We start from the raw sequence: 6,000 nt of genomic DNA, 5'->3' as shown, positions 1-6,000 counted from the left end.
TCAACGTTCTTGGCATGGGGCTTTGTAACGCTCCGAGTACCTTTCAACGGCTCATGTATAGGACCCTTGGTGCTCTAATGTGGAAGGTGGTCGTTGCGTACCTCGATGATATCATCATATTTTCCAAAGACTTTACAAGCCATCTAGGTCATCTCGAACAGGTCTTATCATGCCTGCGTAGTGCGAATTTGAAAGTTAAACCCAGCAAATGCTCCTTCGCCAAAACGGAAATTAGATTTTTGGGCCACATCATCAACGGCGTCGGAATTTCCCCAGACCCGCGGAACCTGGAAGCTGTCAGGCAATTTCAACGTCCAACAACAAAACGTGCAATTCAGCAGTTCCTCGGCCTTGCCGGGTACTACCGGCGCTTTGTGAAGGGATTTTCTCAGGTAGCCAAGCCATTAATCAACCTAACGAAGAAGGACGCACCATTCACGTGGGAAGCAGGAGAGGAAGAAGCTTTCCAATTCCTCCGCGACGCCTTAATATCAAGCCCCATTATCCAACACCCTAGATGGGAGCTACCCTTCGAAATTCACACAAACGCCAGCGCATACGGAATAGGTTCGATTCTGAAGCAGCGCGTTGAAGGACGAGAGCACGTTATCGCCTACGCTAGCCGTCTCTTAAACGCGGCAGAACGAAATTATAGCCCTACCGAGAGGGAGTGCCTAGCTATCGTCTTTGGGGTTCAGAAATTTAGGCCTTATATTTATGGGAACCCCGTCACCATCGTTACTGACCATCACGGCCTCTGCTGGTTAACGACTGTCAAAAATCCAAACGGCCGGCTGGCCAGATGGTCGTTGACCCTCCAGGAGTTCAATCCCATTATTAAACATAAGGATGGGAGAAAACACCTTGATGCGGATGCTCTGTCTAGGGCACCACACGAGCCAGCCCCGGCGATTCAGGATTCGCTCCTCGCTACTCCATTACCAGTATCCGATGACGACCTCGGCAAATACGACATCCACCAACTTCAGTTACAAGACTCATTTATGGAACCCATCATTCGGCATTTAGAGAACGACCATCACTCGGTCAAACCTACCCGTAAGCTTCGCCGTGCTAGCGAATGTTTTACGCTTCGCGACGGCCTCCTTTGCCGACGGATACTGGCCTCGACCGGATTCCATTACGCCATAGTCGCTCCGAAAACCATGAGGTCCTCCATTCTCTATTACCTTCACGATGACGTTCAGGCTGGCCACCTCGGCCTTAGAAGAACTTGGGAACGAGTTCGTACTAGATTCTGGTGGCCTAAAATGCTGTCTCACGTGTCCAACTACGTTTCATCCTGTATGGCCTGCCAGAAACGTAAAACGTACCCGTTTAGGCCTGCGGGACTACTACAGCCTATTCCGCCTACAACGAAACCCTTCCAGAGGGTAGGAATTGACAAATTGGGACCATTTCCCGTCTCAAACGACGGAAATATACATATCATTGTCTGCACCGACTACTGTACCAGAATGGTAATGGCCGCTGCAATCCCAAGAGGAACAGCGGACGAAGTTGCTCGCTTCCTGCTATACAAGGTGATACTTCAGTACGGAAGCCCCAAAGAACTCATCAGCGATCGGGGAACTGAATTTTTAAACAAAGTTGTGGCTGAAATAACCAAACTTTTCAGCGTTGAACACCGTCGCACAACAGCCTATCATCCTAGAACCAACGGTCTAGTCGAACGATTTAATAAAACCTTGCCTGATATGATATCGCAGTACGTGTCTGACAACCACAGGGATTGGGATCGTTTTCTTCCCCACCTAGTGTTTGCCTATAACACCTCCATACATGACACCACAGGCTACACACCGTTCTTTCTACTACACGGTTACGAAGCCGACTTGATGCTTGATGCCGCTCTGAACCTACCCGCTGCTACTATTGCAAGCCAGTTTGGATTCGAAAACATCGTGTACGCCGAGCGCGCTAGAGCTATAGCAGCCGACCGTCACGCCATCTCCCAAACAAAACATAAACATCGTTTCGATTCGAAACGTAGGGAGGCAGATTTTAACGAAGGCGACCTGGTATTATTGCGCACGCCACGCCGCATCCCAGGACGGTGCGAAAAACTTCTCCACCACTACGCTGGCCCTTACCGGGTAATTCGTCAAACTGCGCCAAACGATTTCGAGATATCGGACTCTTCGGGGAAAAAGACGGACGTAGTGTCAGTTGAGAGGCTAAAACCATATTTTCAGCGAGCTGATTGGGAAGATAACATCCCTTCTCCCCCTCTTCGTAAAGTTCAATTCCATTCTGAACCAGAAATTTGCGAATTTTCTATTTCGGACGCTCCGGGCTCTTTAGCCACATGCCAACAAATTCCTCCCTCCCTACAAACAGATACCCGCCGATCTACACGCCTGCGCCAAAGCCCGGACCGGCTGACCTACGCGGCGTTTTAAACTCTTCCCCACCAAATGACTCCCCAGAGACCCACTGACGATTGCCACGACTTTTTCTCCTCTATCCTTCGATACCTGCCTACCATAAATAACATTTGTCATAAACAACCCCATCACGCGGCGAAACCATGGAAAATGGGAAAAGAAACGAAGATTCGCCATTTTGCTACAAGCTCTCACTACGTACACTTCTCTCGGACTCACAGTCACCGTCATCTAATTTTTCACCTTTTAATTTTAGTTAACATTAACGGCATGCGGCCCTCTCGCGTTAAAAAGTTCCGTCAAATTGTACAATTATTAAGGAAAATTGACCCCCTCCATCCGAGTCTTGTCAATCATCTATCCCGACAAGAACGGCGACGGGAGCTACGGAAGCAGAATGTTCCTCGCAATCCGACCTCTCGTTTCGGATTTGCAATAACAACGACGGATTTATCACGCATTCGAGATCCGGAACTGGGCCCATTGCCGGAGAGCGTTGTTGAGATGTATCTCCATACGCTACTAGTCTCAAGCTCTCGTACGGCGTTCGTCTTCGCTGCCGCATTTGTTCGGAGTCTGGTTAACACCGATAGCACCTGTATCCAGGCTGAGTTGGAAACTGACCTATTCGCTTGCGACATTTTGTTAATGCCGCTATAACAAAGGGGCCGAAGGTCACCGGCCACTATAAAAGGCCGGGTCTCTCCGAAGTCAGGGCGAGGTTTCTCGGTGTAGGCCGAAGAGAAGAGACATAAGCCGAATAGGCTGAGCCTTCTCTGACGGGACGACTGGACCGCCTGCTGCAAAAGTTCGCCCCAGACGTCTAGGTAATAGCGAGAGGACTAACGCTGAACAAGCGCAGCCTCTCGTGAAAATCCTCCTACGGCGGGGAATCGAACTCCCTCGGCTGGCCCTTCGTCGGTCGGCCCGTCTACCAGTTCGCGTTTACACTATTTTTGTATATTTATAAATAAAGTATATTTCGTATTGAATAACTTGTTGTCGTCTCATCCTACCGTAACAATATTTAATTTGTATGTATGGTTCAAAGTTATTTAAGTTTTTAATTTATCATTAATTTTAATTTATATATAACACTGTCATTAGTTTTATTAAATAGAGCTCAAAATTCTAAGATATTTGATATAGGGGGCTTAAAAAATACTAATTTGATAAATGTCAATATAGAGGGTCAAGAGTGCGGGGAAAAATGTAATGACAAAAGTAAATAAAACAGAAAAAAAATGTAAGTATGCGGGGAGGAAAGTGATCCTGATGGTTTGCTGTTTTTAAAGTTCATTTTGGACCTGTATATGTTTCAATTTAACTTTTTAAGTTTATTACTCTCACTGAACGGTTCGCCTAAAGCTTTATTTCATACTGTTATATTTTATATATTGAATTTGGAATTCCAAAAGTAAGATTTGCAGTGTATTCTCCGAAAGTTAAGGAAGGTTCGCTGTTTTTAAAGTTCATTTTGGACCTGTACATGTTTACATTTAACTTTTCAAGTTTATTAATCATTACTCTCATTGAGTGGTTCGCCTAAAGCTTTATTTCATACTGTTTTATTTTATATATTGAATTTGGAATTCCAAAAGTAAAATTTGCAGTGTATTCTCCGAAAGTTAGGGAAGGTTCGCTGTTTTTAAAGTTCATTTTGGACCTGTACATGTTTCAATTTAACTTTTTAAGTTTATTATTCATTACTCTCACTGAACGGTTCGCCTAAAACTTTATTTTATTCTGTTATATTTTATATATTGAATTTGGAATTCCAAAAATAAGATTTGCAGTGTATTCTCCGAATGTTAGGGAAGGTTCGCTGTTGAAGTTCATTTTGGACCTGTACATGTATCAATTTAACTTTTTAAGTTTATTATTCATTACTCTCACCGAACGGTTCGCCTAAAGCTTTATTTCATACTGTTATATTTTATATATTGAATTTGGAATTCCAAAATTAAGATTTGCAGTGTATTCTCCAAAAGTTAAGGAAGGTTCGCTGTTTTTAATGTTCATTTTGGACCTGTACATGTTTCAATTTAACTTTTCAAGATTATTATTCATTACTCTCACTGAGTGGTTCGCCTAAAGCTTTATTTCATACTGTTTTATTTTATATATTGAATTTGGAATTCCAAAAGTAAGATTTGCGTTGAATTCTCCGAAAGTTAAGGAAGGTTCGCTGTTTTTAAAGTTCATTTTGGACCTGTACAATGTGTACATGTTTCAATTTAACTTTTCAAGTTTATTATTCATTACTCTCACTGAACGGTTAGCCTAAAGCTTTATTTCATACTGTGATATTTTATATAGTTAAATTGTAATAGTTCTTTTTATAAAATAACCTTCGCCATCCTGTTGAAATGTTGCCTCTCCGCTTCAGCTGTGGAGCCGTTTTCTCACCCACTAAAGAGCTTATGAACTTATTCTTAGGCATTGGCTGAACTATTCCGGGGCAACATTTCAACAAGTTGGGCAAGCGTAAAGACATTTTATAAAATCAACTATTCCAAAAGTAAGATTTGGATAGATATTAAAATTAAGCTTCGAGAAACAGCAATTTCTAGAGTACATTGTTCATCGGATAGTCTTAATTTTTTTAAGGAATAGTATTATATGGCTTAGTTACTGCTAATACTTGCAGAGTTCGTGTTATTACAATCAAAGTGTACACTTGTTGCTGGATTTTTTCCATTATCTTGTATTTTAATGTTTTGAATAAAATTTTAATATCAAGTTTGGCTTTTTAAATTATTTTTTCAGAATACGATATCCAATGAACGTCCTAGTTTCATCCCTATTGAGCCATTTTAAAGGCCTAAAGACATCTCTAGGTTTTATAGAAAGACGTCCAGGGGACGATCGCCGTTGGACGTCCGAAAACTCGTCCCCGGGACGTACTACTGCTATAGACAAACCGGACATTTGGACAGTAGAGAAGGACTAAATATGAACCATTTTTTCCAAGATGGCCGCCATACCCCCCCCCCCAAAACACCCCCAAAATATTTTCCAAAAACAAAATTTTTGTCCTTGGAAAAATCGAAAAACATATTTTTGTTTTCAATCTCAAATTTCACCTTGAAGATGATCTTTGACCTCGACGCTCGAGCACTGTCTACCACCCCTAAGCCTCGGTCTATCACCCCAACAAGTTGGGACACGATCGGACAAGCTCGACCCGAGATATCGGCGGTAATATGTGAGCCCCTGATTACGTCAACTTATTTACTTTTGGTGTCACTTTTTTCGTTTTTTCGTTTTTTCGCCATTTAAAATGCTAATTAGTTATTTGCGAGATGGGGTAACGAATTCGCGACCTTCGCTTTATACCCTTGGCGGTTTTTGGCCCCACCCAAAATACTTTAAACAACTAATAAACGAATATAAATAAGTTTTCATTTTTTCGCAAATATTTTATTATTTTAAAAACAATGTTAGTTAAAGTAAAAGTAAAAACACAATTAGTTATTATAATATTTAATAACTATGATATTTCAAACAATATATTTTTTTAATACTTAACAACATATGAAACACTACAAATAAAACTAAAACATAATCTAACAAATTAAATTAATAAATA

The sequence above is a fragment of the Leiobunum rupestre genome, chromosome 3, assembly GCF_980474605.1.
Source record: "Leiobunum rupestre chromosome 3, qqLeiRupe1.1.hap1, whole genome shotgun sequence".
NCBI classification, from domain to species: Eukaryota; Metazoa; Arthropoda; class Arachnida; order Opiliones; family Sclerosomatidae; genus Leiobunum; species Leiobunum rupestre.
The sequence above is the reverse complement of the archived record's forward strand: the minus strand, read 5'-3'. Positions refer to the sequence as shown.